Source organism: Suncus etruscus, chromosome 3 (genome assembly GCF_024139225.1).
Source record: "Suncus etruscus isolate mSunEtr1 chromosome 3, mSunEtr1.pri.cur, whole genome shotgun sequence".
Classification (NCBI taxonomy): domain Eukaryota; kingdom Metazoa; phylum Chordata; class Mammalia; order Eulipotyphla; family Soricidae; genus Suncus; species Suncus etruscus.
The window spans coordinates 22748460-22774205 of NC_064850.1; the positions used below are offsets into that span (position 1 = coordinate 22748460).

At 35.3% G+C, this 25746-nt stretch overlaps 1 protein-coding gene across 6 annotated transcripts in view; it reads left to right on the forward strand.

Annotated features, from left to right (window-relative positions):
- The window catches only part of LOC126003964 (neurexin-3-beta), a 1607127-nt gene that overhangs the window by 220508 nt on the left and 1360873 nt on the right, over window positions 1-25746 (forward strand). The gene's annotated exons all lie outside the window — the stretch shown is intronic.

Here is a 25746-nt window from a genome sequence, read left to right on the forward strand (position 1 = left end):
CCTTTTCACACCTAATAGGAGATATGAGTAATAGTTTTTAAGCTTAGAGAATGGTAGCTTTTCAAGTGTGGTGCTTATATTTGAACTTTGTGTCATCTATATGGAGGCAAAACCTCTAAGAGAGTTTCAGTTAAGGGCGTAACCCACGTTACCTCAGACATTTAGAAATGTGGAAATTTAATATGGACACGATAGAAACATACTGTTGAACAAATCATAGCTCATCTTTCATCTCCTTGGGAGAATGTTAATAACTTCTCTGTAATTTTTTTGTTTTGTCACTATAACTATTCATAATGATCATAGCCAATCTCATTGGATAGTTGAAAGGATTAAAAAATAATACCCTTAAAGCATGTAGGCTCTAGGCTTATAAGCATTTGGTAAATGTCAGCTATTATTTCTCTTTCCCTCTGCTCTTGCTGCTTTTTTTCCTTTTAGCTTTGCTTTGTGTTTCAGTACTATACTATAAATAATGTTACTATGAAGATCCTGTTATATAAGTAATATATGTAAAGGTAGGCAGTTTTATAGTTTTGTGTCTGGCCCAGGTAAGTGCTTAACCCTCTTAGTTTGCTTTCATTTATGTCTCTAAGACATATTGCTGAGGCCTTGAGAACTTTCTTATCATTTTCCTCACATGTAAAACCATATATTCACATTTATGGTCAAAGATGAATAAAAAAACTTGAGCTTAGCTTCCCTTGTCTTCCTACTGCACACCAAGAAGCGCAGGCACTGGTTTACAGCTCTTTATGGCAATAATTGTGTATCTTACCTTTTTCATTCTCACACCACAAATTTATTAGCTCAAAAATTGTATGATATTGTTTCTGAGATTCAGAAGTTCGGACACAGCTTATCTGCTTTCTCTGCCCAGGTTCTCTCAGAGATTGCAGTCAAGTCTAGAATGGAGTCTTCTTGGAAGGCTTGAATGGAAAAAGATTTTCTTCCAAGTTCACACTACTGCTGGCACAATTTTATTTCTGGACCATTGTTGGATTCACAAACTCAGTTTCTAGCTGGCGAAAAGCTGAAGGATAGCCTCAGTTCCTTACTGTGTGGATTTCCCTGTCATGGGAAATGCATGGATGACTGCATTGTAATTAGGAGTGGAATGGAGGAACAAACACACACACACACACACACACACACACACCACACACACACACACACACACATACACACACACACACACACACCTCTCACACCTCACATGCCTGCACACAGAGGCAGTGAGACAGAGGAGATTTTCAGCTAATAAGATGGAAAGTGGCAATTCTATATAACCTAGTCCCAGAGCCCAGAGGTGATGTTCTATCATTTATTAGAGATATAATGCAAAAAATTTAAGTACCAAGAGGTGGGGACCATGGGGACCTTCATAGCCTGTCTGCCACTGTATGTCTCACCTCTTGGTTATCTTCCTAGTGTTTTATTTTGCTTAACTTGAGTTTAGTAACACTTCAGTTCACAGAATCCAATTGAAAGAGCAGATTTGAGTGTTCTGAGTAATGCTCTTGTCCATCAGTTTTTCAGTAACATTCTGAAAGCATTCAAATTTTGCAGAAATAGTTTTGCTTTACTTTTTACTTTTTTTCCTTTAACTAGAAACATTTTGGCTAAATGAATATTGTAGCTTCAGTGGTGCTCTGTCTTCTTTCTAATTGTGGGCTCCAAATAAAGGCAACAGTTTTAAGTTTCTTTTCCTCCTAAACTACTTTGTTCAGAGGTTAATGACCCAGAAGTAAGTACTTGGAGATGGTAGGGGGACTTCTGTTTAAAAGAACACTTTGTAAAGAGGCACTGTCTTCTGTAGTGATAAAGTGAGGGTGCTTAGTTCCCTCTTTATCTATTTAGTATATCTGGATTTTTTGATTATACACGTGACCTATTATATAATATGGGGTCACTTACTATGACCTCTTATTGAAAGGTATTTTTTTCTTCCTTCCATTAGAATGCAAAAGGAAGACAAAGTTAGAACATACCTCCTATAACGTTTCCTATTATATAGTAGTAGCAAGTCTATTAGGACTGGAATGAAGAGTCATAACTCCTTTTTATTTATCAAGCAATGCTCTTTTTTCTTTTTCTTTTTTTTGAAGAAGGACACCTGATGATGTCTAGGGCTTGCTCCTGGCTCTGCACTGACGGATCCTTCCTGGAAGTGCTCAGAGGACCATATAGTGTGCAACCAAACAGCCTGCCTGCTATACTTTGGATCTGGCCGCTCATTAATTTTCTTGACCATATTTTTATGACCCAGTCTTTGTGTTTGAAGATGAGGTTCCAATAAGATATATTAGACTCATTCCTAAATCCTTCCTTCCTTCCTTCCTTCCTTCCTTCCTTCCTTCCTTCCTTCCTTCCTTCCTTCCTTCCTTCCTTCCTTCCTTCCTTCCTTCCTTCCTTCCTTCCTTCCCTTTTGTTTTTGGGCCACACCCAACAGTGCACAGAACTTACCCCTGATACTGTTCAAAAATCACTTTTGACAAACTCTGGGGACAATATGGGATGTTAGGAATGGATCCTGGGTCGGCCATATGCAAAGTAAATGCTCTACCTGCTCTAGCCCTTGTTATCATGGGATAGTATCAAAGTGTATTCATACCATATCTTCTTTTATTTATTCATCTGCTAATATACAGTGAGATAGTTTTTATATCTGGCTATTGTGAATAATGCTACAATTAACGTAGGGATACTTAACTACCCAGAATAAGAGGCTCATGTAGCATTTTTAAAAAGTATTATTATATAATATAATATATATGATAATGATGTTACCAGGAACCAAATCTAGGGCTTCACTCATATGAGGTATATGTGCTATCATGTCCCAAGAATATTAATGTATGCAGAGAATTATCAGTAACAAATCTACAAAGAATATTATAAGACCTTATACAAATAAATTGGTCTACAGGTCACTTGTGCAATTTCCCTCAAATTCTCCAGACCTAGTAGGACTGAATTCTGGATCTACAGGGTACTCTTCAAGGTTCTAGGAGATATTTTTCCAAAGATGACTTTTGTTTCCCTCTAGTGTCAGCCAAAGTCCCCAGGCAAAACCAATATATCCTATATATTTCACCCAGTGCCAACATCATAGAAAGACTCATTCATGGTCTTGTCTTTTGCGGCGGATCAATCCCACAGTCTCATGCATTGAAGACAATGACCTTCATCCCTGACCCCTCTTCCTGCTACCTTCCTAGCAATGCCTTTGCACATAGTTTACTATGACTTTCTGATTAGAAAACAAATCAGGTTTAGGATAAATATTAATTTATGCCATTTACATATCTGCCATACTAGGCCAATAATTTTCATCACTTTATTTGCAGAGCTGACTGCTTTCTGGGATCCGAGACTGTAGATGGAGCATGCCAGGTACTGAGGCTGCAGGTCTGCTTACCAAGCACAGCCCAGTGATCTATGAATATTCTTTTCTGTATTTGAATAGCAATAGCCAAAACAATGCACATGAGCCTGAACATGGAATTTTCTATTTGTTGCCATCACTTTTTATTTTCAGCCATCAGCCTGCCTATCAAACTGCCAGATTTTACTCTGTGTTTGCAATCTAAATGAACCCAATTGTGCCTAAAAGAATGTTAGCTATTTCAGATGCAATAAATGGTATTTATGGGTTAAACTGCTCCCAAGAACTTTCTTGATGGCCTGACACCAGGAGTTTCAAGTGTGAATTTTGGTAATTTACATACTAGATATGTATTTGTAAAGAAACTCTGCTTTTATATCACACTACCTCAGGGCAAATGCATGATAACAGAGGATCTATATTACTTAACATGCACACCATTATGTTTTATTTTATCTTTAATGTCACTGACAGAATAGGAGATTGAATAAATATAGGATGAGTAACTTGGTAGCTCTTACCTGACTTAATCACATTATGTATAATCTGTTTATTAGCTAATGGCATGTCTTGCTATGCTAAAAGGTACCTGTAAGGCAAAATATTAAGTTGCTTATCCCAAGGTTCTCCTTTAAAAGACATTCTTAGAAATAATAAAATAAAGCTAGACTGAGGTGTAGTAGGATAGTGGGATTTGTGGCTAGCACAAGTAAGATGCAAATAAAGGAAGGCATTAAGGAGAATTAAGTTTAGGCAATTGCTTTAACCCCTGGACTATCTCTCCATTCCCAAGAAGTTTTCTTTAAATAAAAATCAAGAAGAATAGAGAAAGATGCGCTTTGTTTTCTCATGTCAGGGCACTACAAATGCAGACAAGTACCATTAACAACTTCCAAGTTTCTACTTAGCTGGACCAAAGAAGGCCTTTTCCTTTTGAATGGTAAGAACAGACCTAGACTCCATTATATTCTAGAAATTCAAAAGTAACTTCAAACTTTAAAAACCTGAGAATTGCCTACTGGATGGGATCTATGGTTGCCAGGAGTAAACATATCCCCTCTAAAAGACTCCATCTAATGGAGCTCCCCTTTGAGAAATGAACTCATTGATTGCCTGCAAGAAATGGAGCCATTGTTCTGTCAGTAAGTTCTTAAAAAACAACATGAAATTCCATGCATCATATTGTTTTTTTCTCTTGAAAAAATTGAAAAATAATTGAATAACTGAGCTACACAGTTATAAAGTTTTTCATGATTGAGTTTCAGTCATGCAAGGTTCTAACACCCATCCCTATATCAATGCACATTTATTTCTACCAATGTTCCTGGTTTCCCTCCTTTACCCTCCCACTCTGACTCTATGGCATATTCACCCCTCTCTTAGACACTATAATTTGAAATATTGTTACTGAACATGAGCATCATGTTCTCTCAACACCCAGTTTCTTATATACATTGAGCATTTCCAACTGTCATTGTCATAGTGATATTTTCTCTGTTAAACTACACTCACCTGCTACTTGTGACACATGGACTGGTTCCCCTGGACATTATATCTCTTGTCTCTGAATTTTATGACCATACTAATTTTTTATATCTCACAGATGAGTGTGATTATTCTGTCTACCCCCTCCTTCTGACTAATTTTGCTCAGCATAATTCATCCATGTATAAGCAAATTTCTTGACGTCATTTTTCCCAACAGTTGTATAGTATTTCATTATGTAAATATAGTTTCTTTAGGCACTCATCTGTTCTCAGGCAATAACCCAATTGTCTGGCAATTTTGTATAGTGCTGTAATAAACACAGGAGTGAAGATTCCTTTTCTGATTTGTACTTTTGAATCCCTAGGGCATATCCCTAGGAATGATATCACCAGGTGATATGGTAGTTCAATTTCTAGTTTTTCTGAGGAATGTTCATATTGTTTTTCATAAAGACTGAACCAGTCAGCATTCCTTTGAGAGTAATTTTTCTCCTCATCTGTCTCAGCACTGGTTGCTCTTATTGTTTGTGATGTGTGTCAATCTCTGTGGTGTGAGATGATATTTCATTGTTGCTTTGATTTGTATCTCTCTGGTGATTAGTGATCTGGAGCATTTTTTCTCATGTGCCTTTGGTCATATTTATTTCTTCCTTGAGGATATTTCTGTTTATCTTGCCTCCCTATTGTTGATGGGGTTTGATGCTGTTTAAAAATGTTGCATTTAATTTAAATATTTAATTTAAGTGATTTCTTTCAATTATTTCAGCAAAGCTTTTCCCATCAAATTTGCTAGAGTGTTTTTAGATTGTCTATTTTTGGGCTGTCTTACCTTTTCTTATTTCTGTTTTGCATGTTAAAAAATAGAAGACCCCAAAATATGAGATAATGATACTAAATTATTGATGGGTGCATATTTAGTCAAACACTCTACTGGCCAAAAAGTATTTCTGTCAGTAACCTCTATACAACTGCTACAGGGAACATCTGTTACTAAAACAAGGTAGTACTATTTAGTGAGTGCCTACCCTATATCAGGCAGTTTATAAGCTACCTTATCCACTTATCAAAATTATATTTATAAATAATCATGCCATTTTATTTTATAGAAGAGGACCTCAGATAATGTAATTGACTTTCCCAAGTTCACACAGCCCACAATGGCTAAATCAGGTCTGGCCTGAAATCAGGTTGATAATTCTTGAAAAAACTTAAGAACTGGTGGTTCCATGTCTCTTCTCCACGTGTAACAGACAGGGTCATACAGGACCCCTATCAGATCTATTTTATCATTAAGAGTCATGATCTAGGACTAAGTGTCAAATCCCTTTTCTCTAAAAGTTACCCTCATTGATATATGATGATTGCATCTATAATGCTGGGCTGGCTCACAAGTAAGGAGCATAAACTATGAGTTCATAAATGATCACCAACTTTTAGGGATCGAAAAGAATGTATTTCATTTTTTCCAATCACCCTTCTTGGACTTAAAGTCTATAGGTAGTCTACCTGAAGGGCATTCCCACTATCTATATATGTCATGTGTGAAATTAAGTTTCTTGAACTATCAACAACTTGTGGATAATCATCGCTGATTGGAGGTAGCTATGTGTTTGGTGGTGATATACGCTTTTTCTATAAAGTTAAGGTAATATTTTTTTGGTTTGTGTTATATATCCATTGGTTCTCAGGGAGTAGTCCTGACTCTGTGGTTAAGGATTGCTCTTGGTGAGGTTCAGAGGACCATATGTAGTGCCAGGGTTTAAACCTGATAGCTACATATACGACAAGTGTGTTACCCAATATACTCTAATGTCCCAATGAGACTCGAGCCCTAATTAATATTAATTTTATATTGGGAGTTTTATTTTTTTTCTTGAGTCACCTTGATTATTCTTGAGCTTTTATAATGCCAGGGAATGGAATGTAGTGTCTAACCAATGATTTCCACTTATTTTAATGCATTATTAATGTTCAGAAGTTGATCTTATAGCTATATAGTTCTCTTTATGTGGAAATGAAGGCTTTCACGACATTGTTTAGAATTGGGTGTTTACTAAATGCATTTTGATTAGGATAATGGTAAGCAAATAAAACATTGGGGGAGACATTCCTGCTGTGTATAGGGGTAACTAACTACTGGCTCTATACTCAGGAATTACACCTGGTGGGTTTGGACAATTTGGGAAGCTGGGTATCAAACCTGGGTTGGCTGCATGCAGGAAAAATACCCTCCAATTGCGCAACTGCTCTGGCTTTACAAATAAAACCCTTGAGATTCAGTGTGCTTGACTTTATTGCTTTACTTGGTAATGAATGTGGATTGATGGGCAAATACAGGTGTAGACATTATTCAGGAAACCATCCATTCTTCTGACTTGGAATATTGGGAAAAAATTTCTTGAAGGTAGCAAGTTAGAGAGTTTTGTCCTTTGAAACACCAGCATTTACCAATCTCCTCTAACTAGGAAGACTCCATTTGGAATCCAATGATGATCTCATAGCCTAAGATTGCTTGACAAATCAGACCAAGGTTTACTCAAAGTCACTGTCATTATGGTGTGTAATCACCAACATACCAGTGCACAATAGAGGTGAAGGCAGAGGTTAATGGTTTTCTTTATATTTGCATTATTACTTGATCTTTGGCTTTTGTGGTCAAATGGGTTTTTATAAGTTTTTCCCACCTAGCTTTATAAAGTGTTTTCAACATGTCAATTCTAGCACTGTTTTACAGTTGTCTTGTCTGAAATCTGTTTTGTATGCTTAGAAAATAAAGGAACCCATGACAGAAGTTTTTGATACTATCATGAACAATAAGGTAAACAATCTCATCTTTTGTTGAGCTTTCTAAAGGCCAAAGTGTTATTTCTTTTGTATTTGAAGATGTTTAAAATATAGCCAATTCTAATGCAATGCCCCAAATATATCAAAGGACCCTGAAATGTTTATTTTTTCTTTGCCAGGGTGGTGAATTCTTTAAGTAAATTGATTTTGAGATTGCAAAACTGGTGAATATATTCAACAACATTGGTGAATACACTTTAAAATGATGAATTCTGTTCTTTGTGTATTTTACTACAATAAAACATTGTCTTAAGCATCTAATCAACCATTGAGATTGTCAGGCTAATCCTCAGAACATGGCTAATATTTGCATATGGTATTGTAAATGCGTGAGTGCCATGTGCTGCTCTCTAACACTCAAGTGCATAAAAGGTCAGATGATTTTATTTTCCCCAAATCAAATTAAACATGGCCCTGAGTGCTCGTCTTTTGGAAAAGTGTGTGGGAGAAGCAATTGTATTATGCTTACGGGAATTCATTTCCTATAGTTCTTCAAAAATTGGGGTGGGACTTTCATATTAAGAAAACCCAAGTGAAGGGAGATTGCCTTCCCATAGGGCTCCTTTGTAATTATTTCCGTTTGCCCCATGATGCAATTCTACAGTTTGGTTTTCTTTACTGTCTGTCAACCTCAGAGTCTTGCTGGTCACAGGAGGCTCCTCACAATTTTTTTCCTGTAAGACATTTATTTTGGTTACAGTTTTAGTATTTTAACAATTTGAGGCAATAGCTTGCTTATCTTACTTTATTTTAAAAACAATGGATTTTTTGCCCCTTTCTGTCCAGAAGATTTGGACTTTGCAATAAGTCATTCAAAAAGTTGACAAGTAATAAATTACATGTCCAACCAATCAGCTTTCTCAAACTAGTTTCTACTAGATAAACTATTTTTTGTGGGGGTTGCTTTGGGCCACACTGGAAGTGCTTAAGGCTGACTCCACACCTTGTTCTTAGGGATCATTTCTGTCGGGTTTGGGAAATCATATGGGGTGTCAAGTATCAAACGAGTTAGCCACATGCAATGAAAATGACCTACCCACTGCACTTATCTATCTCTCTGAATCCTCAGCTAGACAAAATATTGGCTCAGAATGATCACCACCATGTTGGTTCTTCAGTGCAAATGGTGTTTTGGGACAGAAAATTTCCTACCAGAGCAGCTCTGCTGATTATACATTTGTCGAAAGAGGCAGTTTCTGCTTTTTTCTAACTGTGGTGCTGATTCCATATAATCTGCAGTGATATCTTTTATTTTAGGATCACTGCAAAGGACCTGGCCTCTGTCATTCAAAGAAACTCACAAATTCTTTTTGAATACCAGAGAAGCTTGTTCCCTAATTTTTAGTTGTGTTCTTTTGTCTCTGTAACTTCAATTAATCCAATATTCCAGAACAATTTTTGTGCTGACATGTGGGGTGCATTTGTAAATGTTAAGGAGTTTTCGACCAACCTGTTGTGTTCTGCTTTGGACCAGTAGGGTTATAGTTAGCTGTACTTTGTAGAAGTCGGCCAAGGTCACACATAGTAATGTTGGGTGAGAGTTTGTGGTGCTAGGGATCAAACCTAGTTTTATATATGCAAGGCAAGAGCTATATAACTTGAGCCACATTCCAGACTCAGAAAAAATGTTTTAAAAGCCATTTTTAAAATGCTGTTCATAATAGTCTCACACAGAGTATTCCAATTTCAAACATACCATACGAGTGTTAGTGTCCCTCCACCAATGTCCCAAGATTCTCGCCTATCCCCATCTCCTCATCAAATTTAATTCTATTTGTTTTGATCATCTTGATTTGGAACAAATGTATTGACTCTTACAGTTTTTATGTATATGGCTTCCTCACCATGATTCTCCCAGTGTCCAAGGTCCCCTATATTGCCATTCATCTGCCTCCTCCTTATACCCCTCTTAACCACTTCATATATATATATAAACCATATATATAATTATATGGTATATATGATTAACCACTTCTTATATATAAAATCATATATAATTAATCAGTTCATATATATATAACTACTTCCCACACTTATACCTTCCATTCTGTTTATATAACACAGATAATTGACAATATTTGATATTTTTTCTTCTCCCTTTTACATCACTTAACATTATGCTTGCCATTTCCATCTAAGTTGCAGTGAACTTCATAATTTCATCCTTGCTTGTGGTTAATGGCATCCCATTGTACATATATGGCACAAGTTTTTGGTCCACTCGTTTTTGGTTTTACATTTTGGTTCTTTCCATATCCTGACTTTTGTGCTAAGTTCTGCAATGAATATGCATCTTTAAAAATTAATGTTTTTGTGCTTGCAGAAGGGAAAAGTGGGGTGAATGCCAAGAAGTAGAAAAGCTGGGCCATATGGGAGCTCTATTCTTATTTTCTTTAGAAATCTCCCTAACTATTTCCATAGTAACTGAACCGGACAACATTCCCATCCAAAGTGGATGGGAGTTATTTAGTTTTGCTGTTTTATTTTTTTAAAGAAACCACATCTACACCAGCACTGGTTGTTTCTAGTCTTTTTTGTATCTAAAAAATTCACTTATATGATATAGTACTGTCCTTTTGATTTGTATTTATCTGGTAATAAGTGACAATAAGCATATTTTCATATTTTTATTTGCCTCTCAGATATTCTATTTATGGAATTGTCTATTTAGAACAGAAACTTATAGCAATAAAGTTTAAATCTAGGTTCCTAATAAAATATGATCTCAGAAGCAAAGGATCTGAAACACAGAACTCAATGTCTTAGGATATTCTAAATGTTGGGGAATGTGGGTGGGGTTGCAGGTAGGTAAAAATATTAATTCGGGGCCTGGAGAGATAGCACAGCGGCGTTTGCCTTGCAAGCAGCTGATACAGGACCAAAGGTGGTTGGTTCGAATCCAGTGTCCCATATGGTCCCCGGTGCCTGCCAGGAGCTATTTCTGAGCAGACAGCCAGGAGTAACCCCTGAGCACTGCCGGGTATGACCCAAAAAAAAAATATTAATTCGTCTTCTTAATGTTCATGCAGAAGAGAAATAACAATGAAATACTTTGTTCGTATTTTTCTATGTAAATGTTAGTATTAGTAATAATAGTTGTAAGTGTGGTTCTAAGACAGAGTGCTTGTGTTTGAATATTGGCTTTGCCACTCTGGCTGTGAGACTTTAGGCAAGTCATTTATTTTTCCTGTCTCAATTTCCCAATCAATAAAAAATAATAATAGTATTTTCCATGAATACATAATGATAAAAATACATTTGTATGTATGAAGTATATCAAGCTAAGTTTACCCATAGAAAAGGCTGAATAAGAGGAATCTATGGAAGTTGTCATTGTTATTACTTAACACCAAGTTTAATGCTTAGTTCTAATTTCAAGGAGTCTAAGAAAGCAGAGAAGTCATCTCTACCAGTTGTAGCAATTTAATAATTCCTGATAAGCTCCCAAAGAATCTTTTATAGGAAGTTTCTCTTGAGATGCTAAATATGTAGACACAATATCACGAAACCACAATAAAATATTTTAATTTTTATTAAATGATGATCATTTGCTTTCAGAAAATTTTCTAAAGCATGGGAAAATGGTCCCAAATAATAAGCTAATTGCAACTGAAACAAAACATGTTGATTGAGCCAAACCCTACTTCTTTTTTATTCTGAGTAATTTCATTTTTGGATTCCCTCATTTGGTTCACTTCTTTTCAGGAATTCTATGTTCTTACTTACTCAAGTTCAAGTCAAATTTATTGATATTTTTACCTAGGAGATACTTGACAAAGCCAAGTCTTCTAAGTACCTATCAGTGTCCTGTGTCTCACTGTTAGCATTGATTTCACCTTGATAGTAACTTCAACCCAACTTGACAGCTGGAAGTTTCAAAGCTTTCTCTCTTCCTCCCATGATATTTTTTTTTCTATAGTGAAAATTTTGTTCTTGCATGACAGTGTTTCATAAATTATAGAAATGTTCTTTCTTAAATAAAGCAATAAAGTTTAGGCCTGGCTTATTACTCTCTCCATAGCCTAACGTCTTCTCATGGCCAGTGATTCCTATGTGATGCTACTGAGAATGTTCATTGCCCTGATTACCAGAAAATCCTAAACATCTTAGAGACATGGAACCAATCCTCATTCAAGTGACCCACAAATTAAATGGATGGATAGCTTGGGCATGTCTTAATGTGTTATAATTTTAGTCTTTATTAGTTTCCTCATCTGTCATCTCTTAGAAAACCTATAAAAATTAATCACAGATATCTGCTTATATTAGCTAGATTAATACCACAAGATTAGCATATGAACCTAAAAACCTCAGTGGCCTAACAAAATAAATGTTGATGTTCCATTTATGCACAAAAGCCACTTGTGGGTGGGGTATAGGGCACTGTTCAGAAAAGGGTATGTGGGACACCAGATTTCCCCCCATATTGTTCAAGAGGCTTCTAGGGGCACCCCTACATAGAAATTTTCCCACAAATAGAGAAAGATGGATATGTTGCTAGACTTTACTAGGCAAACATTTTCTATTCAAGAATAAGATGAAGCTTCAGACTAATGAAGTAATAAAAGAATTGAAATTTGAAGCTTTTCTTTCAGCAATGTGTCCACTGTTACAGATAATAATGTGGTACTATAATAGGAAAAGGTTCATAATTCAATCTACTTGCCTTCAGATTTTGTTCAAGAACCTAGACTTAGGAGAATTGCAAAACATCCTTTATATGGGTCCTATTTCTTTGGAAACAACCCCCAAATCAGTTACTTTGCTAGATTTAAATCCCAGCTTTACTTCTTAGGATTTGAGCACATTTTATTACCAGCATAGAAATGATAGCAACAATCATGTTTTTCTGGTACTGTGAATAATGAATGAATAATGCCTGTCTCAGTGCTTATGAAATTGATACTATCTTTCATTCTCATACTCAGCATTAACATATGGTCATAATAATTATTTTCTCTGAATTTAGGCTTATCTCCTTCTGCTTCAGTTGTGTGTAGGGCATGGTAGTATTTCTTGCTCTGGCCAATAGGGCAACCATAAGTGTGATGTAAGAAGAGACTTGCCATTTATACCAGGTGAATGAAACCAGGATAGCTTGATAAATGATAAGGAAGTCATGTGAAATATTTCTCACCATTTAAGAAAATTCAGCCAACTTCTAGACATATAAATGAAGTTACTTGAGAGGTCATCTTAGAGCATCCAGCCACAGGAAATGCACTCCAGGGTGAAGAACCCAAAACCTACCCACAGAATTGTGATAACTAATCATTTTTCTAAGTTTGGGAGTAAATAACTATCCAGAAAAAGCTAATGAGTAGAGAAAGAGATCACACATGAGAGGTTTATATGGGCCAGCTTGGAAAGTGGGACCCATATTTTTATTTACCTGTAACAAGCACCCATCACATATCAAGAGATATGGAAAAATTTAGAATGCTCAAAAGAAAAATACCTGGCTCAAAGAGCAGATGACCAATATTTTCTTCACCTGTGTAAACAGATTCTTCCATGTTGATGATCGAGGAATTGAGTGACAACTTTCCAAGAAAGATCCTTGTGTCTGGTCATCAGACAATCAATTTATTGATTTGTTAGGCATGAAGAGGTTGGGTAAATAAAATAGGACAAATGTGCCTTCTTGGAATGCAGATAAATTAATTTCTACCAGATTCTCCTACATCCTTGAGGGACTAAAAAAAAAGCTGATTACTGATAAGAGCAATTTTTTTTAAATTTTTGTTGTTGTTGTTGAAGAAGGAAGTTCTCAAAATCCTTCTTTGAGTATGTTTTTGATATATCAATGCCTTCTGCCCAAAAGGGTGTGAAACAATGCTCAGAGGAAAAAGAACAAGCTGAGATAAATTGGTCTCAATCTATTTGCTCAGTTATGCCTCATCCCAGATCCTCAGTTACTAAAACTCCAAAGTAATTCATCTTCTTGCACTTGGGTCTCTGAGTCTGAGAACAGAAGTTTCATAACCTGCAAATCTGACAGAGCATCTTGGCAGTGCAGAAAACTCATTGCTTTGGAGTCAGATTGTCCAGGCTCCAATTCTGCCTTTTGCAAACAAATTATTAGCTCAGTGTGATCTTGTCCAATGTCTCTAAGCATTTATTGAGAAGATTAAAATGATATTTTCTGGATTTGTGGCACACAGTAGGTATTCATTAAGTGTAAGTTATTATTATTATAATTATCATAATCATCATCTGACTTTCATTACTCTTTTTGTTATGATTATTCCCAGTATTCTAACAGAAAAATAGCTGGGGATATGACTCAGTGTTAGAGTACATGCTTTACATGTAAAAGTTCTGGGTTCAGTTCCTGGTACAGCAAAAAATAAAAAGCAAGACAAAAATAACAAAACAAAGGAAAAGTAATTGCAAGTTTAAATAAGAAAGCCTAGGAAAAAAGAATAAATGAGGAAGGAGAAAGTGAAAACATTTTATTTCACAATTCAAAATTTTTCTCATATCTTTATATTAAATTATAGTATTCAAAGGGCTTTATCTGGACAATATCATTTACTCTAGCAGTTTCATATGACTTAAAATCCAAATTTACTTGAAGCATTAACAAATAAATTACTTGAGATTTTAGGGTTTTTTCTGTTTTTGTTTTTTGTTTTGTTTTGTTTTTGGGTCACACCAGGCGATGCCCAGGGGTTACTCCAGGCTCTGTGTTCAGAAATTGCTTCTGGTAGGCTCAGGGGATCATATGGGATGCCAGGAATCCAACCACCCTTGGTCCTGGGTTGGCTGCATGCAAGGCAAATGCCCTATCGCTGTACTATCTCTCTAGCCCCCAAGATTTTAGTTACTTTTTAATATTACTATTCCAGTGCCTAAAAATTCTTAAAAATCTCTTATCCAGTGTCAATAATTTTTAATAAAATTTTTTGATTTTGTTTTGCTTTATTTGTTTTTTATTTTTGTTATATTTTCTTCTTTTTTTCCCCTCTTTTAAATTGATATTTATAACCTCTAGATGGACACCTCCATTTTTTTCTTTTCTTTTCTTTTTCTTTTTTTTTTTTTCAAATAGAACCACATAACTTGAAACATTTTGTTCTGTCTCATAAATTGAGGGGGAAAAATGGATGGTATCAGGACCAAATTAGTTTGAAAATTTAGTAGAAATAAAAAATGATCAGACTTAAACACCAGACCCAAAGTCAATAACAACAGAATTGATACCCAATCTACAACAAGCTATACACAGAGGGGACCAGTTATACTAGCACTTGGGATGGGTGGGGGTGGGCAAAGGAGGGGAATATGGGAAGCATGCTAGGAACAGGGGAGGAGGAAGGACAATACTGGTGGTGGGAATGCCCCTGATTCAATGTCACTGTGTACCTTAAATATTACTGTGAAAGATTCGTAGTTTACTTTGGTCACAATAAAAATTATTTAAAAAGCAAACAAAAAATCTTTTGGATAAAGTATTTCACTGTGGTCTTCACCACCTAGGCTGAAAACCAAGTGCTATTCCAACTCTCTTGTATTTAGAATTTTTAGCATAAAAATTGATTTAATTCTCATTATACATGTACTCACATCCTATGGTATACATAAATATCCCCAGCTCACTATCTCTGTACTATCAATCAACTTTCATCTTTATATCTAGACTACTTCCCTAAAACTTATTTTTGCAATGCTACATATGGATCATCTGCAATGCCTGTTCTGGAACAGTTCTTCAATCTGTGGCAGAGCCCTTGCTTCAGATTGAGAAATATGCCACTTGTAATATAAGAATTACTCTCCAGACTGTGCATTTCTCAGCATTACATCTGACTTACTGCTATTATTTTTTAAATTCTTTGATGAATTTTGATTCTGACAGAACTAGTAGCAACTTTGATAACCAATGTCTAAAGTCACTGGAAGTTTAGGCCTCTTTAATAACTCTAAGCAATTGATGGAAGAGATCATGGAGAGTAATATAGCTTCAACTAATTAATATTAGAATTACAATTACTACTATAAGAGATTAAAAAAGGACAAGTTACTTTGGATTGGGAGAACAAAGGTGAAATTTTAAAATAATTTTTATTGAATTAAAGAACCATGCTTTACAAAGTATTTTGTGAATATTAGGCATATTCAACACCAATTTCACCACCAATGTCAACTCTCACCACCTGTACTTCCAATCTTCATTCTCACCACGCCCACTCCACCTGCTCCTTACCCTGTGCCAGCTACCTTATTACAAATTTCAGTGACTACAGCAAAGATCTCATGTTTTAGTGCACTTGGATCTCTGAGTTGAGTATGTGCTTTGGATAGATAGCCTTCTCACTCTTCCGGGAAGATATTTTTAAAGATGAAAGATGTAAATTGGTTTATTTGGAATAACATAGAGGTGTGTTATTAGAAAAATGCCATAACTAAGAGTAATGGTACAAATGCTAAAGAGTTTTAAGTAATCTGGAATAAAAATTGACATTACAAGAAAGTAGATACTTGGCTCTAAAAATATAATTTTCCATAAAGTTACAACTAATTTTTCTAGGAACAGTTTCTAAGTATCATTTAATTTTTTCATAGAACAGATATTTATTGATCACCCATGATATTGTAAGTACTATTCTAGATTCAAAGAATTTATTTAAGAACAGGGCAGGAGATTTTCATTTATATTTTTTATCCTAAGTGCTGAGCGAGACATTAAAAATAAAATGAAAAATGGTAATCAGTCTTATCACTATAGAAAATTAAAGAGAACAAATCTGACAGAGAATGACTGGAAGGATTCAAATTATCTTAGTCAGGAAAGTGTGAGATAGCCCTCAGAATAACTGATCCTTAAACTGGTCTTTGACTGAAGAGCAGAACCATTCCTGTAAATGAGTTGGAAGTAATTTTTGGTAGAGGGGATAACTGGTGTGAAAGTTCTAAGATGAGAATACACGTGGGAGTGTGAAGAGAAACATAGGTCAGAAGTTGAAGCACATAGGAAATGAAAGGTAAATTTAATTATTTTGTAGATTTCTTGGAAAATGTATCCAGATCTATTCCAGCTACAGATCAATTGAATTGGAATCTCTAAGATGAAGTTTACAAATTACTTATCAATACCTCTTTAGATGGTTCCAATGTGTAGCTACGGTTGAGAAACATTGAAGTAGTGAACCAAAGGAAAGAAGACCTTCTTTGAGCAAATGAAAGAATTTATGGGATACAATGGAAAAAGAAATATTGTGAAAAGTACACTCCTTCAGGTGCATGCTGGGACTTGGGGGATCATAATCCTCGACTCAAGTCATAAAATCATTGAAAGCATGCAGAGTGGACTGCTTCAAGAATGTGGTTCCTCTATATATAGTCTCCATGACAGTTTGTCAAAATTGCATGTATCAAAGATAGCAGAAGCCAGTGAGTTCATATTTGGCTTATTTTGTTTTCTGCAGATCACAAAAATCTGACGCTGAGGATTAGATAATAAGAAAAGTGAAGCCAAGGACTTCTCCTTTAATGCAGAAGATCATGGTGAAAAGAGTTTAAATAATAGCGTGTTACATAGTGTCACATATAACAAGTTTTTCCTATTAAAACATGTTGAAGGGACCAGAGAGATAGTAGAGAAGTACAGCCTTGAATGTGACTGACCCCAGTTCCATCCTAGGCACAACATCTGAAACCCAAGTACCTCCAGGAGTGATCCCTGAACACAGAGCCAACCATGTCAGTAAGAAATGACCTAAAAGCTGAAATGTACACATAAGTTCTCCCAACACCCTTTCAATGATCTATATTTAAAAAAATATTTCATTAGGGGCCAGAGCAATAGCAAAGCAGTAGGGCATTTTCTTTGCATGCAGCCAATCCAGGACGAACAGTGGTTCAAATCCTGGCATTCCATATGGTCCCCCAAGCCAGGAGCGATTTCTGAGTGCATAGCCAAGAGTAACCCCTGAGCGTCACCAGGTGTGGTCCAAAAACCAAAACAAAATATTTATTAATTACATAGGAGGTGAGCACAAATCTTGTAAAGATAAAGATTGATTTTAGGCATAGATAAGTGTTGCGCTGCCTCCAAGGTTGTTGTAATAAGATACAGAGTATGATTTCATACAAGATACATAGGATGAGTTTCATACCAAATATAGAGGATGAGTTTCATACAAGATGAAATTCAAAAGAAGAACCACATTTTACTCTAAGACTATTTTATTTTTTTTCTTATTTAAGTATGATGGTTACATAGTTGTTCATAATAGGGTTTCAGTCTTACATTGTACAACACCCTTCACCTATGAACATTTTCTGCCACCAATGTCCCCATTTCCCTCCCGTCCTTCTCCCCCTATCTTCCTCTGGGATAAGCATTTAACTCCTCTCGTTTTTTCTACTTTAGACACTGTGGATTTCACTATTGTTAATGAAGGGGTAACATGGATATCACTTTATTTCTGTTCAATACCCAGTTATTGTCCAAAATGATCAGTTCCAACTACTATTGTCATAGTGGTCCCTTTTCTACACTAAATGCACCACTCCAGTATTTGTGGCAAGCTTCCTATGGGTCCTCCTGGCCCTCATATCTATTGTCTCTAGATATGATTACCATACAACTTTTTATTTTTCTTATATCCCACAAATGTGTGAAATTATTCTATGTCTATCTGACTCATTTGTGTGATAATTTTCAATGCAAAGCAAACGATGGTGTGTAATTAGAAGGAATAAAATAAGGTACATGATATAGAAGGAAATATCATCTCTTTAAAATGCTAAACAAAACATCAAGGGAGGCATCAGAGCCAGGAGCTAGGATTGGAAAAATCTAAATTGGATGAATTCCTTTGAACTCTTTAAGCCTATGTTCTCATTGTAAAATGGAAATAGTAGTACTTAAGTCATTAGTTGCTCTGAGAATTAGTGATAAAATGTCTTTAAAAGGTTTGCTTGGCACTTAGTAAGGGCCCATTTTATGGCAATTTTCATTGTAGAGTTCATCACCACCATCAAACTGTCTCTGTAATGAATATGCCTTCGAACACAAAACCCACAGTTCACCAGTGACTTCTAGACAAAAGTGAGAAGATAATATGGAGCTAACATTGATAGTGTCAAAAAAGTCAAAGATAAAGTATCCAGATATTCACAAAAAATGAAGATTTGAACTAAGGACAATTAGCATATATATGGTCTCTACAATGGGCTAATCACAGTTTTCAGTTTACTATTTCTTGGCCCTTTAATGGCCAGAAGAAAAAGAACAAAGTAGCATGTAATTACAAGGCAAGAGGAACTGTGGATATAAATGATAAATGTTGGGTAAAATGATCTTGGAGAAGACCTTAAAGTTATTCATGGCTTTGATTGTTAATCCATGAGTAGAAATTAAATTTATATGGTCTATCTTAGAGGCCAAGAAATCTGAGGTGCCTCTAAAGATAATGAAAACATTGATAAATAATTCTGGGTTTCACAACATTTTTAAACGTTTGGTTGGATGTTCTTGGAAACTACGAAAGTCAATTAGACTAATGGAAGTAACAGTTTAAACTTAAAAGTAGCTTTAATGAAACATGGAAAGAGGTACTAGCAAAGAAAATGGAAATCTTATTATTCACATCCTATATAACAATACTGAGTTGGGTATTAGAAAATATGTAGACTGTACCCAAGTAATTGGTACTATATAGACTTCAATTTCTTCAGACTGAAAATGGCCATTGAATTATATTTGGGTGTGATCAATAGCTTCATGAACAGAAAATAAACAGGATTATTAGGTTGTTAAACATGCTGTTCTAAGGGATACTAGGTTATGAGAATGATCACATTGCCAATACAACACCACTTGTCTCAGTCAGTACAAAAGCTACCTTTGCCTGGTAATTCTGGATGAGTAGAATTTGGGCAGAGATGCCTGTCTCCTGAGCTGGCCCCCATACTGTGAGCACAGATACATAAATGGATTTTTAAGCACACCTAGTTTTACTGTCATATTTGTTACAGAAATAGGCTCCTTACATACATTATCAAAAAAATTCATGCATTATCTTCAATTCACATTTTGTTCACCTGTTTCTCTTCATTGTATTAGTCAAGTTCAGAAACTAGACTGTCAACTGCCAGACAGGTTGTTCTTTCTCTTTAGAGATAGGTGAAAGTAATTTTTAATTCATTATCAAAGCTTTCAGCCTGAAAAGGTGTTTTGGCCTTCACTTTAACTATTCCGAAATATCAAACAATAAAAAAAAAAGGACCCAAGACTAGCCAATTGTCAAAAACTAGATTTTCGCCTCTGCAAATTCAGGTTTTTATTCTCTTCTCATGCTGTCAGAGGGAAATACAAGGTGCACACTATCATTTTAGATACTCAGAAACACTTTTTCCAAATCTGCAAAGTGGTCACTCCCCTTATATTCTCACCATAGATTTTATAGAGACAACATTCTGTGCTTAAATGTTTTGACTAGATAAATAGACCATTATGATGATTCCCATGTCTTTAGATGAACAACTGAGTTGGAATTGTAAATAGAGTAACCAGATTTTGTTAGATTATTAGAATCTAGATTGTAAGAAGATTATTTGTACTATCTAAAAATAATCATCTAAAGCATAGTGCATATTAATTGGGCTTCTAGAACCTGTTTGGGAAAGTTAAGGCTTGTAGATTTACCTCAAATCTTACTTATAGCATTAATATTTTTCTATATTTGTTTATGTTTTGAGGGGCACATGTGATGGTATTGAAGGTTTCTCCTGGCTCTGCAGTTAGGCAGGCTCAAAGAACCATAAGAAATCCAGGGATTGAATTTGGGTCAGCCATGTGAAAGGCTAGCATCTAATCTACTGTACTAAATCTCTGGCCCATTTCTAGTGTTTCTTGAAAGTTCCGAAGCTGCCTTTATAAAATTCACCAAATACTCAAATGTGTTGTTCTCACTAAGAGTTATGATAGGTCAAAAAGAGACTTGGTTTCTAATGAAATGATTTCACACACAAGAACATCTCCAGTTCTCATGTTTAAACTACATTCAGTTACCTACATTTTCCAGGAAGCAAGTCTAACATAGTCTGGACCTTTAAGAGAGACAGTTGCTTAGGTACTTAATTGAATTTTTCCTTTAAATGTGAAGTAAAGGCAAAGCAAAGGTGGCATGAGAGCTATTGAAAGATTCTTCATGAACTGCCACCATGTCACTTCTACCCATCACCCAGATTAAGGAAAACCTGTCTCTGATAACCATGAAAGCAGTAATTGAATTCCCAGCTCACTTCAGTCATCATGGTGATGACTTTCACAAAAAAGTGGTTCATTTCATTCCATCCACAGTCACTTCCATTACTTGTATGTCTATTTAGAAAACATTTTGTTGAAATGAATCTTCATTAGATATAATTTAAAATCATTTATTTGTGAACTCATTTCCTCGATACACATTAATTGAGTAACTATAATGGGCCAACTATGTGGAAAAATAATAAGTCAAATATTTAAGTGTTGGAGTCATCTCATTCTATTTGCAGAGATGAAAGTAATTTTAATACACACTGAAAATATATCAAATCACATGTAAATTTATAAAGGAAATAGCAACTGTCAAAGTTGATTTGGAAGAAGGCAAAAAAGATGAAAAATTTTCAGGGTTTCCAAGAATGAGTCAAACTTTTTTTAGGTGGATCAAGGGAAAATAGGAAGTACATACCAATGGAGCCTGTAAGAAGACACAAAAGACATGGTATAACTTCAATTATGTGTGGACTTCATTACCTAGAATTTGAGTAAAATCATTTCACTAATTTTTGAAGCCTTAATATCCTTATTTCTAAAATAAAGATAAGTTATTTCACTTCAACTAAAAAAAATACTGAAACTAGAAATATCCTTGTGTCTTCAGAATTAGTTCAAAAATGCTTAGGTTCGGTATGAATAGTGGATAAGTTGACTGAATGGGTGTCCAAATGGTGCGTCTTGGAGACAGCACATTGTCCATCACACACATACACTCCTAGCAGTAAAGTCTAGGGTCTGTACAGATCCTACATAGACATTAAAATTATGGTGTTGAAAAGTTAATGCTTCCCTTTTTAAATAGCAGTGCATAGGAGCTGTCAGTGGGGACTCTCTCCAGTCAGATTTATAGCTTCTGAATGACATTGTTTTGCTTTGCCATTTGGAGGCTAAACAAGGCTGGAAGAAGCTGGAGTCTCATTTTCCTATCAGTGGCAAATGCATATCAATCAATGTAATTGAAGTCCAAATGAAATAATTTATAGGAAATCCATTGCTTGCTCTCTTGTGTACTCTCCTCCTTCAATCTCTACCCTCTCTCCCTCCCACACAAGAGGCTCTCATTTTCTCTCTTGCCTCAATCTCCCGTCCATCATTTCTCCTTGCCCCATTCTCAAATTCTGTACTGTTCATATTAAACATAAATAGAAAATTGTTGCTCTCATTCTTTTCTCTTAATATTAATATTATTATATATTATAATATTATTATATTATATATTATAATATATTAATATTGATATATACCTTAATATTTAGGTTAGATGAATGTCTAGTCTTCTCCAACTTTCTCATATTTTAAAGGACATTTATGGATGCTTATAGAAAGTATTATGCTCAGTGAAATGAGTCACAAGGAGAGATATAGATAATAATATCCAGAAACAATAGAGACGAGGGCCAGGAAGACCAGTCCATATTAGGAAACTTGCCACAGGGAAGTACAGCTAGAGCATAGAAGGGACCACTATGACAATGGTAGTTATAAATGATCACACTGGACAAGAATTGGGTGCTTAGAAGAAATAAAGTGATAGATATGGTACCCCTTCAGTAATAATATTGCAAATAACATTGTAAAAGGAAAAAAATGGTAGAGAGAGAGAAAAAAAATGTTGCCACAAAGGCAGGCAGTGGGAAGGGCAGGAGGAAAACTAGGGATATAACTTCAATAAAATACTCTTATTGTTTACTTCCTATGTCAGAGAAAAGTAGTTTTAAAAGTAGAAAATCTCTTACCTGACCAGTATAATTTTGATATCGTCTAGGTATGTTTACAGCAAATGAATGCTGTTTAATTAGCAAGTACTAGAGTAAAGCAATATAATTTTTACATAAATTCTTTTATTTAATCAACAATCCTATATTAATTTTTCTATATTTTACAAAATTAGAAAAAGTAAAATGAAAGTTCCTAAGTAACATGATGCTTGACGGTAAGCTTCATACCATTTCATATTTTACTATAGCACCCAATAATTGTTGTTTATTTGTTTAGTTTTTTTGGCCACACCCAGTGATGTTCAGGGGTTACTTCTGGCTATGAGCTCATAAATCGCTCTTATCTTGTGGGACCATATGGGACACCGGGGGATGGAAGCAAGGTCAGCTGTATGCAAGGCAAATGCCCCTCCGCTGTGCCACCACTCCAGCCACAGACACCCAATAATTTTTTAAACACTAATCCTTAGGAAGGAAGTTTGAGACAAACATTTATCTTAGCTGTGTTTAGAAATCTATTATCAGAAATTCTTAACTGTAATGTGAATAATTCCGTGGTGTTAGATAATTTAATTTTGTCTAGTATTTTCACTTACTTTGGGCAATAGAATTTGTTTATGCTGCTGGTGCTGTTGTTGTTGTTGTTGTTATTAATTTGAGGCCACACCTGGCAAGCTCAAGAATTACTCCTAGTGTGCTCAAGGGACCACATGGATGTCAGAGATCAAACACAATTTGGCAAGCACCATATTTTTTGTACTACTAGGGTAGTAATTAAGAAATTACTAAAGGTAATTTAGAAAATCAGATTTTTGAGTAAAGAGTTTCTTTCATTCCATAGGTAGTCTTTTTTATCATGTACAATATTTCCTTTGAGATGCAGAAGCTTCTCAGTTTAATGTAGTCCCATCTATTTATCTTTGCTGCCTCTTGCTTGGTCAGTAGAGTTTTATCCTTGAAGATGCCTTTAGCTTCAATATCATGGAGTATTCTGCCTACATTTTTCTCTGTGTATTTTATGGTTTCAGGTATGATATCAAGGTTTTAAATCCATTTGGTTTGACTTTTGTGTAAGCATTAAAAAGAGATCTTAGTTCACTGTTTTACATTTTTCTCACTACCACATATTGACTTTTTTTTCTCCACTTTATATTTTTTGTCTCTTTATCAAAGACTAATTGATCATATAACTGAGGGTAGGACTATTTACTATAGCCAAAATCTTCAGACAACCCAATTGACGAGAATAGAAGTGTTGATTAAAACAATGGCACATCTACACAATGGAATACTATGCAGCTGTTAAAAATAAAGTTATAAACTTTGCTTATGAACTTTGGATGGATATTCAGAGTATTAGGCTGAGTGCAAAGAGTCAAAGGGAGAAGTAGTTGACATAGAATGATCACACTCATTTGTGGTTGTATAAAAATGATAGTGTGGTAATAATATCCAGAGACAATAAAGACAAGTTCCAGGAGGACTAGCCCATGGTAGGAAGCTTGTCACAAATAGCAGGGGAGTGCAATTAGGTTGAGATAGAACCAAAGACAATGACAGTTGGAAATAATAACACTAACAAAAACCGGATACTTAAAAGAGATAAAGTGATATGCATGATATCCCTCATTGCACAGTATCTAAAAGATGAAAAAAGGAAGAAAGAGAGGGAGGGAGGTCAACCTAAATAAGAAAAAAAGAAAGAGTATTGAGAGTATTGATCATCCTCAATTCAGGAGTCTAAATGTGAGAAATGATGAAATCCAATTAATTTCAAGACTTTTTACTTAAAAGTACAACTCAATCAATGTATTGATTTCTATCTGAAATGCAGTGATTTCTATACTAAATTGGGAGAAAGTAAGTAAATCAGCCACTGATTTTCACACTTTATCATCCTACTCCTCACTATCATCATAATGTACTAATAGCACCTCACAAATGACTCTTAACACAAAGATGTAATGCACACAAATGCTGGATAACTACTTGACATGATAAAATCATTGTACTTGCATCACAAATAGCCACGTGTACCACTTTTCTTTACTAATTACATGTATATCTCCATTTAGTTATGGCCCTTGTTTTCCACCAATAAGACAGAATAGGAAAAAGTCACATTATGGAATAGAGATCTATTAAAGCAAACACTGTATGTGTGTGTTTTACAAGAAGTTATGTTACAGGATGTGCATGCCTATTAACAGAATCATTGAACCAGAGTCAAGGTCCCAGAGGGATTACTCAAGATCATCTTTCCAACCCAGTAATTTACAAGCCTAGCTGTGTGACAGAATGACTGGGTTGCTTATTAAAAGTCAAGGTTTCTAGGCTGCACCTAAGACCTATCAATCAGAATCTTGTCTATTAAGTTGGGTAAAATGTAGGAATATTTCCTTATGACAACTTCTCCAGATTATTCTTATATCAGTTCATACAATAGCCTATACAGACCCACTTGTCTTTTTACCTTAAAATGATAAAAAAAATACTCTGAAATATTATGAGCCAGAAATGAATTTACCTATATTCAAAGATGTTTAGAAAAGGTATTTTTTTTCAGGGGCTGAAATGATAGTATAACATGTAGGATGCTTGCCTTGCATATATTCCACCCAGGTCCAATTCCCAGCATCCTCATGGTTCCCTGAGCCTTGCTAGGAGTAATTCCTGAGTGTAGAGCTAGAAGTAACTTTTGAGCATTACCAGATCCTGCCCCCAGAAAGAAAAATCTGCATTCTAACTCTTTTAACACCAATATAGATCATTAAAAAATAAAAGCTCTGTCTCACAGTTCATAGTCCTTGCAATTCAGTAAACCTGTTCCAGTCCTTGACATTGTGAGATTTTTCAAGTGTGTGGTTTTGTGTTGGTACTGAGCACCCAAGTGGGGAGCAGATTAAATCACAGACATGCTTTTTAGCTTCTCTTTCATTCTTTGCTTATCTTTTTTTTAAAATCTTATTCCAAATTCTGGTGGCTTTAGATAGTTTACTTATTCTATATCTTGCAATGAGATTCATTACTTGT